This window comes from Daktulosphaira vitifoliae, unplaced genomic scaffold (genome assembly GCF_025091365.1).
Source record: "Daktulosphaira vitifoliae isolate Bord-2020 unplaced genomic scaffold, ASM2509136v1 Scaffold_3, whole genome shotgun sequence".
Classification (NCBI taxonomy): Eukaryota; Metazoa; Arthropoda; class Insecta; order Hemiptera; family Phylloxeridae; genus Daktulosphaira; species Daktulosphaira vitifoliae.
In genome coordinates, this window is record NW_026099574.1 from 13,506,707 (window position 1) to 13,519,750 (window position 13,044).

Consider the following 13,044-nt stretch of genomic DNA (forward strand, 5'->3'; position numbering starts at 1 on the left):
AATTAAATCAACATGAAATAATTTTTATTTCTATGTTAAGTAATTTATAAAAAAAATACTTAACATCTTACATTATAAAAAATATAATTATATTTTTTTTGTTTTTTACCTATAGCATATCATTTAATTAAAATTTAAAACAATACCATTTGTTTTATTCATGTTATAGTACAATTAATATTAAAATTGAAAAATAATTTCGAATGACTTACCAATAACACAAGTTTAATAAATACTATAGTAACTATTAAACTAGTATTTGGCATAAATTGTTTTATGGAACAATTTATTTTTAACAATATAAACATTCAATAATTCTATTGCAGTAAAATTATCATAACCTTTATTTCGATGATATTTAATCAAAATTATGTTTAATAATGTATAATAATTTTATTTTAAATGAAATCTCATAATATTTAATTTTCTTTATTGAAAATGGATTGTATTCATTGAACTGCATACTTATTATTTTGAAAATATTAAAGATATTAAATTAAATTTGTTAGTAACAGTTCACCAAAATATCATAAATTAATTTATTTACTTATGTTTTTAAATGTCAACATTTTATGGCTAGATTTTTTGCCCTATTAATAATGTTTAACGCTTTCATTAAATGTACTAGTCATAGCGTAAGTAATTGAAAAACTTTTAAGTATATTATTTAATATAATTCAGAAAATATTAAGATCATTAGTAAAAGACAAATTTGTATGTCACAAAGTCTTATTCCCAAGAAGTTAAATTCAAATACATTGGTTACATTTTACTGAAGTCTTAATTGTTATATGTATTCTGTTTAAAAGCATCTTCTGAAAGAAGTTTCTTCTCTTTATGTTACAAGTAATAATTTTTTTTTTGTAGGTATATATATTCAATTTCCATGTAATAAAATGTATTTAAATAAACTGTTATTATGACAAGTAAACCATTACTAGGTCATCTGAAGAATACAATAAGATTATGATCAAAACGTTGGAAACACTATTATATAAATTCATGTATTAATATATTAAGTTTTCTCTTTAAACCGTCTGTATAACTTGTAAAATAATACAATATGCACACTTACAGTGTGTATCTAATTTAAATTGGAATAATAAGATTTTCGGTTCATGTTCACAGAGGCGGCGTACAAGAATTTTAACCTTAGAAGACTAAAATGTAGGAAAAAATGTTCCTTATTCTTTTAAAGGAAAAAAATGTAAGTCTTCTAAATATTCCATGTAAAATTAAAATAAAATTATATAGCATTATGTCATAAATAAAATCTCATTTATTAGCTTATTATTTATTTAAATTTATAGAATATTAAAAACATATATTGTGAATAATCACTAGTTTAGACAAGAAAATTGTTATTTTAGATTCTATCTCACGTGACCCAAATATAGTAAAAATAATGTCTCGTGTTTATATATTTTTGAATAAAATTTAAAAATACAACAATATAAAATATTCAAATTTATTATTTTATTTTGAACTGTACCAATATTATATTATTTTACTTATTTTGTTTAATTTTTATCCTCTTAATAATTTTTTCTCGAAAATCAAATCAAAATGCAAATTACTTATGAAAAGATTGAAAATTCTGAAAAAGTTATTTTATTTGAAAAGTTTGTTATGTAAAATAATTTATACATTATAAAAAATAATACATATATATATATATATATATAAGGGGTTATAAACGATATTGAAATCAGCGACATATTGAAAATATTGTTCATTGTTGAATTTCTTCTTATTTTTTTTTGTGATAAAATTTTAATTACCTTTGTCTTTCTAATTTATTGCATAGTAGTTCAAGTTATTAGTGCATTTTGTATTATCCGTCATGTGAAGTATAAAAAAAGTTAGGGTTTAAAATAAACGATAATAGTAACATAAAAATTTTAGAATTTATACAAGTTGAATTTTTACGTCTGTTAACCCTGGACTTCGTTTTTGGAATGTCTATCCTTCAAGCTAGAAGAAAATTCAACGATGTGAAGTAAATTAACAATTTATTAAATGATAAAATCAATTTTCATATATTTATTACTAATCTAAGAGAATCTTCCTTTTTTTTTATTCATCCAAAAAACAGAATTATAGTCGTAAATCACCACTAAATAGCATGTTACTTTTTTTGTTACTTAAATATTACTTTATATTAAATAAATAAGTTCAATATATAGACTATTAATACTATGACAATGTCTCCCATCCTGGTTAGCATAGGTGTCAACGTCCAACCAGTTTAATAACCTAAAGTCAACAAGACACTTTCCGCCTATATCTGATATGACCATTTTGTTGCCTTTTTATACAAGAACACGCATCTTGAGTGCTAATTATTGATGAAGTTCAAATAAACCAGAATTTTAATAAATTGTGCTAATTACTATCCGTTTGATTGATAATTTACTAGTACATCGTAATGGATATCATTCCCCGAGCAAGAGTTAAAAAGAGTACAAACTAAATACTATGATATACAGAATTAATTTCGCCTCTTATCTTGCCCTTAGAATTCTTCAGTGTACTACTGAAGAGCAATATACTGACCCTTCATACGTTCAAGAAGCTAATATCATACCTATGTGGACGACATCTGTAACGGTAGCGACATGGTAAACAAAGTGATTTCTCTTCAAGAGGACTTTTTTCACGTATGCTTGGTGCATGGAAGTAATTAAGAAAATGGACCAGCAACACACCAGTCATACTTGACAAGGTACCCCCCGAGGACCGGGTGCGAGAACTATTTTCTTTTGAGAATTTATCTGGTTGTGGTATTAGAGTACTCGGGCTACAGTGGTCGCAGCAAGACGTCATATGCATGTATACTTTTCATTCTAATCCTCGTGTCTCATCGAAACATGGAATATTATTGTTTATTGCCCAGATGTTTGATCCACTTTGATTAATTTCTCCAGTTATAATTTTCGCTAAGATATGATGCAACGCGTGTAGAGAATTGAATTTCCTCGACTTGAGCCGCTATGCTCAGATATTGCTAAGCCGTGGCATAATTTTGTATCAAATTTGCATAATTTGCAAAAGGTCCGCATACCTTGTTTTCTAGGCACGCGATAAGATATGAAATGCTTGTTATAAGGGATTCTGGGACACGTCGTCAGCAGGATATAGAGCAATAGTGTATATTAGGGTGATCAATTCAGCTGATCATCCAATTGTATTGTTACTCAGTGCATGGACAAAAATGAGGGGGTGTTAAAACCATCTCCGATTCTAAATTGGAGCTATATACGGCACTTTTAGTAGTACAATAGATGGCCCGCTTACCGACCACAATGAGCCTCAAATTAAATGTCACTACTGTGCATGCTTGGTCAGATTCCACCATTGTATTATATACATTATAATATTATATACATTTATATACAATCCATCGTGTCGTAATCATCTAATAGCGTCCATTGTACATGGTATTTCAACCGTCCTATTTCAGTTGGCTTCGGGAGGCAGTCATCCTATCCATCAAATCGTTAATGCTTCGAATTCTAGATGAACGTGCGTTCACAATAGAAAAATTTATTATAGTATTATGTAAAGTGGACGCTATATTAAACTCGAAACCACTCACTCCTACATCATCGATTCTTGTAGAAATTAAGTGTTAAGATTGGGCTGTTGCAGAAGCCAAAATCGCTGCAACGTCGCGTACGACTGTTCAACGATGAAAATTAATATGGAAATATTAATAAATCTATAAATTAATATCGTTCTGGCATCGATGGCAAGCATCTCTAGACTTTTCAAATGCACAATCGATGGGTTTCTGTCACTCCTAACATAGTGGTGAACGGTATTTGGTCATCAAAGATTCACTGTTGCCGCCACTTAAATGGCGTTTGGGTCGAATCATTTAAGAAAAACCAGTTGCTAATAAAGTAGTTCGAATCATTCAACTTCGGATCTCTACAGTAAAAATAACTCGCCCTGTGGTTAAAGTTGTTAAATTTTCCTAATAGTGCAACAACATCAAGACTTAGTATTTTGGTGACAATAATAGAGATAGATAATTTAAAGAATCGCCTGAAAAAAATTTTACATCTTTATTTAAAACTAAACTTTTGGACATCAAGGTCAAAGCTATTTGAGTGTTATGTAAATAATAAATTTTTTTACTAAATATTAGTTATAAAAAGATATAATAATAATATAGTCGAAGACCCTTAATATAAATATATATATATATATATAATCACTCGGTATATTCAAAGGTATATAATCAAAATTTGTTATTAAACAGTCATTTTCCTAATTAGATCATTTTATATTCTATTATTATTATTATTTTAAGAAAAATCGAGTGACTAGCATTAAAAGAATCACCTTGTATATGCATTAGGGTGGCCCTTAAAAATCGAATGTCTTTTTTTTTTTTACGCTACCCCTTAATTTTTTTTTAATGATCAAAAAAATGAGCTGTGCAAAATTTGGGACCAATCCGTTAAGGTTAACCCGTGCCCCCGGGCCTATTAAGTTGAGTCATAGAGTCAAATTTAATAGAAATAACTGATCTATGTCTCATAACTTTTTTTGCTCTTAACTTAGAATAATAAAAGTAAAACTCAAGTAAAGGAAATTTTACAGGAAATTCAAAAATAATAACTTCAATGTTGTTTTCTCAATAAATAGCCCACAAAAACACTACATACAGTAAAAAACATGTAAAAGTCTTAAAATACGTTATAACTGATTTTGTTGATTTTCAATTATTTATTTTCATTTTATTTTTTGGAAAACGCATATTCGTTTAAAAAAAGATTCTAGAAGTTTAATTTTTTATGCCAAGTACGATAATTATATTAGATTTATTATTTTATGGACAGTTAATTAATGATTAATTACAAACCTAACAGTTTAATTTAATTGTTATTAACAATTTTTAATTTATTTTTTTTTAAATAATAATAACTTTAAAAAAAATATTTTAACAATAATTAAATTATATTATTATAATATATTTTTTGATAATGTACTTTTTTTACAATTAGGAAATTTTTTCCGATAATTACTTACTATTTGTAAAACGTATTGTTTCTGTTCTTCATTTGTAGTTTATATTTAATGTAGTCTTAGATTAATTTAATGCCACGCTAGGCTGTATCATTAATGACTCGTAATTTACTTATAGTATTTAAAGCATTTATGTAACTGTTGTTCGCACTCCAAAATGATGGATCAATTTTCAAAAAATCAGTGTTCAGATTAAATAGTTGTAAATTTGATGGTAACTTACTACCAGTTATTTCGTGGGAATAATTACCAATAAGATAAATATTAGTTCGTAATACTTTAAAAGACGCTAAAAGTATTGTACATTTGTGATTAAAACGTATCATTTAATATATAATAATAAACAGGTAAAATATATTTAACGTGTTCACAAATTGTCTGCTGCATTTATACGACACAAATTATGTCAGTTGTCGAAAATAACTCAAATATACTTATCTTTAATAATAATATAATTGGTACTATCTTAAAGTAATTCAGTAAACCAAAATTGATATATTGATACGACAAAATGTAATAATACAATCAATTTTGTTAAATTTGTAATTAATCATTAATTAACTGTCCATAAAATAATAAATCTAATATAATTATCGTACTTGGCATAAAAAATTAAACTTCTAGAATCTTTTTTTAAACGAATATGCGTTTTCCAAAAAATAAAATGAAAATAAATAATTAAAAATCAACAAAATCAGTTATAACGTATTTTAAGACTTTTACATGTTTTTTACTGTATGTAGTGTTTTTGTGGGCTATTTATTGAGAAAACAACATTGAAGTTATTATTTTTGAATTTCCTGTAAAATTTCCTTTACTTGAGTTTTACTTTTATTATTCTAAGTTAAGAGCAAAAAAAGTTATGAGACATAGATCAGTTATTTCTATTAAATTTGACTCTATGACTCAACTTAATAGGCCCGGGGGCACGGGTTAACCTTAACGGATTGGTCCCAAATTTTGCACAGCTCATTTTTTTGATCATTAAAAAAAAATTAAGGGGTAGCGTAAAAAAAAAAAAGACATTCGATTTTTGAGGGCCACCCTAATATGCATATATCCTAATACTAATTACATGATTGAAACATTAGAATAATTTATAGCTTTGGTTCGTTTTTATTCATCGCTGAATTTATTAAAAAATTCTCTTTTATGAAGTTATACAGTTTTTAACACTAATTTTCAATGAGTAATTACCACATATTTTATAATGTATCATGTTTTTTTTAATTATTCTTTTAATTTTTTTATTGTAGTCCAAAAAAAAACTTTAAGTGATTTCCAATAATTAGAACCGTATCCACTGAAAAGAATTATTTTATTGAAATTAATTTTCTAAATAAAATAAATGAATAATAAATAAAATGTATTGTAGGAAAATTAGTGGTCTTAAATTTATTTAAAATGATAATATTTAGTACAATTTTATGATTTCTTATTGTACTTTAGAATCCTTATTAAATTTTTTAGACATTGATTTCTAACCATCATTGTCTAACTTATTTTATCAAATATTTTTAATACTAAATTATTTCTCATTATAATGCATATATAAAATTAGTATTTTATATAATAAGTTTATTCATTAATGATTAAGATACTTGAGTAGCAAGGGATCACGTGAATTAAAACATGTTTGTTTAGATGACGTTTAACTACAATTAATTTTAAATTCTATAAATAAATTTTGTAAAAATAATAATATACTTAAAGTTACTAATTTATTTTACCTCTTACTGTTTTTAATACAATATTATTTTACTAATTGTGATTCTTTTGATTTTTTTTAATTTCATATTCGAGCAAATTTTCAGTGACTACATTAAATGAGAATAATTCCATATTACTTTTTGTTACATACTAATACAATAAATATTAGTACTTTTAAATTATAAAGTAAAATTTCTTTAAAATAAACTCTTTTGTAAAAAGTAAAATGTAACATTATTCTAAAACGAGTGTTTGTATAATTATTGAATCTTATGTACTAAAGAGTTCCTATTAAATATTAACCTATACTGAAGAAAAATAGAGGATCATGTTTATTTTCAAAATTTTACATTTAAATTACTTCTTTTTTTTTTTGTAAATAGATAGAATCGTACAAACAAATATTAATATTTTTAAAAATAACATTATGAGATTGTCCTATTACAAAAAAAAACGAAATTTTGAAAATTAAAATTTGCATGTATCATTAAATTAGGTTAGGGAAATTTTGTAGTTGAAACCTAATTTAACAATATTTACTTTAAAAACATTAGAAATGAATGATTTTACTTTGTTATCTTTTAATTTTTTAACACTATTCTTGTGTGCTACAACCAATCTATAATATTCCAATTTTTTTTTAAACATGTTACTGTACAAATCATTTCTAAAAAAATGATATTTGGTTTCACCATATTTTATAACAGATTTTTACAATTACAATAAATTTATATAAATCGCTAAACTGAGTAGATTTTTTTTTTAATTTTTTGATTGCTTCTTTTAGTTAAAGTAAATCATTAAAATTAATTAAGTTCTGAATATTTAAATTTTAGAATCTATTTAAACACTAAAAGTTACATAGAAATGATTACTATGATTTCTATTTCTCTTTATATTATTCATAATGGTAAAAAAACAAAAATATAGTGCTTTTAAAGAAGTATTGAGCTTTTCTCATAAATTTATTGTAAATAATAATTATAAAATTTCCTAACTGCATACTAATCTTAACAAAACCATTTTTTTAATTCTTATAAAATTTTCTATTTAATGATGTGGATTTCAAACTTGCCTGATAAGCTAAAAGTTATGGTAACAAATTCAACTTTTTTTTATTATTAACTTTCACAAAAATCAACAAAAAAATAGATTTAAAATATCATTTTGCACTGATTATTTTTAACATATTAAAAATCTTTTTTTACTAATTAGTAATAATCTCAAAAAAGATGTGATTGAAAAAATCTAATTACACATTTAAAAATGGGTTTAGAAAAATATATTTTGTTTTTTGATCAAAATTCCTTGTAGACCATTAAATAAGTAATAAACGATTTTTTTTTAAGTATAGCATCAAGCCCTTCAATTTTTATACATATTTGTCATAGAAGTAACGAAATATACAATTACTTTATTATTTTTTATAATTTCTCCGAAACATTACAATATTAAATTATTGAATATCAAATTCATACTAAATTTAGTTAGTTTAATAAGTATTTATTCATATATTAAACTTATAAATGAAAGAATTACTAATCTAGATAGAATTAATGAAACAGGACTTTATATTGCTCTTGGAAAAATTCACCATTTTTTGAAAATTAAAAAGTAACCACAGATTTGCATCATAGCGTTTCTTATGATAATTTTAATTACCGTCAGATGCTATCTATACTTGTCCCAACTATGCCATGTTTACACTATGCTACCATTTTTTTCCATATCTGACAAACAAAATTTTGAGCTCTCACTGAACCGGTTTTATGCGTCAAAATAACTAAATTTTAATCTAAATAAACCTGTCAGTACCGAAAATTTGAGAAAATCTCCACAGTTTTAGAGATTAAAATTAATATCTAAAAATTAAAAACTAAAAACAATGTTAAAAAAATCCTACGATTGTTCCACTATAAGAAATTGGTTGTTAAAGTAAGGAAAATCGTAATTAAAAAGAAATAATTTATTTTCAAATCAGCAAATATTTTAACAAACATCAAACACTAATATTTAAGTGAAATTTTAAAATTAAAATATATAAATTATTGTGAAATTTAATAGATACGCGTTTTTTATCATAGTGATGTTAATCATTCTCAAATATCATACATACTTGTCCCAATTATGCCACGCACTCACTATGTCACGACCTCATTTTGCTAGGTTTTTAATATTAATTTGATGTTTTAGCTTCGATACGAAACTACAAAGGTATTGATTTTGTGATAGTGTGTGTGTGTGTTTTTTATGTTTGTCTATGAAAATTTTCAGCTCTCCTAAACCAATTTTATGTTGATCATTAAAATTGGTAAAAAAACTCAATTTTAATGTAGATGAACCTATCAGCGCTGAAAATGTGAAAAATCCCCTCATTTTTATTTAAAGATATATCTCAAAATTATATTATTGTAATAATAATATTTTCTATAAAAAATTTTTGCACTATAAAACTGATCTAACTTTTTTCCTAAGAGGCTGATCCAAATAAGATTTTAATAAAATATTCTAGAGACAATAAGAATTTTTTTAATATGCTCTTTTAAAAAATCTAATATGTAAGAAACCACCCACTCATATCAATTTTTTCAACTCTATTTTGAAAATGTTCCTGAAGTTCTGACAATTTCTAACCTATATCTAATTAAAGCTTTTGAAGTGTACTACATTTTTAAAAAAAATTGTCACAACGATTGTTCCACTATGAGAAATCGGCCATCAAAGCAAAAAACAAACATATGATATTCCAGTGAAATTTAAAATCACAGAAATTTCAAATTAAAAATATACAAAATATGAAATTATTTAAAAATAATATTGGCACCGAAATTTTTTTTGTGATAGCTATGTTAATAATAGTCAGATATCATCTATACTTCTAAAACCTAACTTTGCCGCATTTCTTCTGTGCTGTGACTCACTGTGCTGGATTTTTGTAAACCAAATTTTCATTTTACCCCATACTCACTTATTTTAAAAAGGCATTTAAAATGCAGCAGACAGGGGACGGCTTTTTTTTATTTCTATCTATCGACAAACATTTTATTGATGATAAATTATATATAACAAAATTTGAGAGAGGGAGGATTAAAATAATATATAATACATAGCTATTTCTGATTCACTTTAATTCTTATTGATTACTTGTATATTTAACTGACAAAAAATAAATGTAATGATTTAAAAATATAAATGTAAATTATTTATCTAAGTTAGTCGAAGTATTAGTGTCATGAAAAATATATTTGTATAAAACATCTGCTATTTTTTATTATACGTGTACAATTTAATAAAACTTTATTCATAACAGTTATTATTAGTTTAAAATTGATACAATTTAAAAAAAAAATAAAATTAATTAATTATTTACTGTATACCGTGATTTATCACACTAAAAGTACAAGAGGACCATATATCGAAATTCGTGATATTTTACTTTTTTATATAGTTTATTATTCTCTATCTAAATATTCAAGAAACTTCCATAGAAGTTAACTTAAACTTAATAAAATTACTAAAAATAAAGGAACACATAATGTGATTTTTATCGAAGGTAGAAACTTTGAAACCTTTTATCTCAAAACAACTATTCGATATACAGCCCTCTCGCACTCACAGTACAATATAAAAGGAAAATAAAATTAAATTAAAAAATATCAAAAGTTAATATTTTTTAGAGCGTAAGAGGACGCCTCTTCGGAAATTTTAGTTAAAAAAAAACTATTTGAAGTATGTTAAGTCCAATATAGACTTTAGTCTACACTAGACTATATATGTATACGATAAACACATCTATTAAATAAATTATAAATTCAGTAAAATTATGTTTTACTGTGTTTAAATAACAAAATATATCTAGAAGACTATTAATTTAGTGAGTTATCTGTGTACAAATACAGTTTACTAAGTAATATAAATTAATAATTATTATTGAGTTTTTTTTAAATTCTTAAACATCAACACGTGTCAGTTTACATTTAAAAAAACTTGTATTAAAAATGTTTAAACATTTTAATATATTATATTGTAAATAACATGTTAAAATAAGTGAACTATATCAATGAAAATAGATCAATTTTTATATGTATTTCAAGTCAAAAATGTTAAAATTGTCTATAATTATTGATTGAGATAATATCCATTTGTCTAATATTTGATAGAATAACCCATGGACAACACTTGAAAACACTAAATAGTTAATATTTTTCAAATAATTATTTAATATATTATATTAATATATTATTCAAATAGAATATTAAAAAATATTATTTCTCATAAAAAATTGTATTGATCCATATATTTTTCAAAAAGTTATAGCATAATAAAGTTAAAAATGTAAATTATAAAATCGAGAATTTTCACACAAAAATAGCATTTGGTAGCCGTTTTCACCGTGAAGACAAAATAATGTCCGAAATTTTTTTTCCATGATAAAGTAAATTACATTAGCTTTAATTTAAGATATATATAAAAGTGTCTGACTTTCCGGAACATTTTCAAAAGTCAAGTTGAAAAAATTTATTTTTTGTGAAAAAGTTGTCATTTTAAATCACCCCCTGTGGGTAGATAAAGGGTTAAATTTATAAAAAAAATATACCAAATGATAGGTAAAGATATCAAGCATCTATAAAAAAAAAATTGTATTGATTTGTTCATTTTTGAAAAAGTTATGGCAGTTTTTAATAAAAAAAATTGAAAAAATTTCGAAAATTAGCGATTTTTTAATTTGTAATATTTTTGGAGGTTTCCCCCATTTACGGGGAACGAGGGAAATTTTTTCAATTTTTAAGGGTAATGTCTTCGACGAGATACGATTTGTGATCTCTTGACGTATCGTTGAAAGAAATCGGTCCAGTGAAAGTTGAGAAAAAGTGGTAACAGGCACAAAAAAAAAATAAAACATCATAGTAAAACCAATACCTTCTCAGCTTCGCATCGAAGCTAAAATTAAGTTATAAAACTATAAAAATAATCTATTCTGAAAATAGAGCTGAAAATTATTGCACCTTTTCAAATACATTATATTTAAAAACTCATTTAAACAAATTTGATCCAAAGTATTTTTATTTCAACCATAAATTGATGATAAATTATGAGCTTTTTTCAAGTCTAAGATTAATTAAAGCTGAAAATGTAAATTAAGTATATTTTAGTTCAACGATTTATTTACTAATAGAAATTAAGTATCATAGTAATATTATCAGACCTGAATTAAGGATGGCAGAGATCTCCAGGAGTAGTCTCCAAGATACATGAAAAATAAAGGCTAGCACTAAATAAAATTATATCCTTTTTTTTAATTAATTATTTCATGATTATAGGTAAAAAAGAGAAAACATTTGTTTGAGGGGATTAAGCATACTTCAACTTGACCCTGAGTATCATATCACTAAAATATTTTTTAAAATTTTATAAAATTAAGTAATAGCACTAGTCAAACAAATTAAATTTTAAGGAGCTCAAAAAAATTTTTAATAGTCTAAAAAAAAATTTTAATTGTTTGTTTGACTATAAATATCCTTTTATATTTATTACTTAAAAGCTTTCAATATATACCTATTGTTGTAACTAAACAAAAATATACATAAAATAGCAAGGAAAATTAATTATAAAAAAAAAATTCCTTAAATAAAACTTAATGAATAAAATACAAATTTTTTATTAACTATTAATGAAAATTGCGAAAAAAACTTTAAGAGTTGTGGAGTTATGTAGCCCCATAGGAACTGAGTGAGCTATAACCTCCACTAAATTTGCAGACGATTTAAAAATTATTGGTTTGATCCAGCATTGGCAATAATTATGCTTACACAGTTTATATTTTTTTTAAAAGTTTTAGCTTCGATGCTGAGAAGGTATTAATTTTACTATGAAGTGTTTTTTATTATCAAATAAATAATTCTAGATAGCGCTAATATGATCAATGTTATACATCACAAAAATCATATTTTGGATATTACTCTTTTTTACGCTAAAAGGGAAGAAAAGGTTGATCATTGCTTTTTAACAAATAACATAAATTAACTAAAATATCTTATAAGTTTGGTTTTGCTTCTGAGTATGAGAAAATATAAGTGTTCAATATACTTTAATCAGTTTAATTTTTGTTTATATATTATGTAAATACATGGAAGATTTAATTTTAAAATCAATCAAATAATTAAATATGTACTAACATCAATTAAAATATTATATTTAATAATAGTTATATTTTTCGTTATAAAAATCCCAGTACAGGGGGTCGCGGCACAGTGGTGACATGGCATAGGTGGATCAATTATATTGATATCTGTTAGT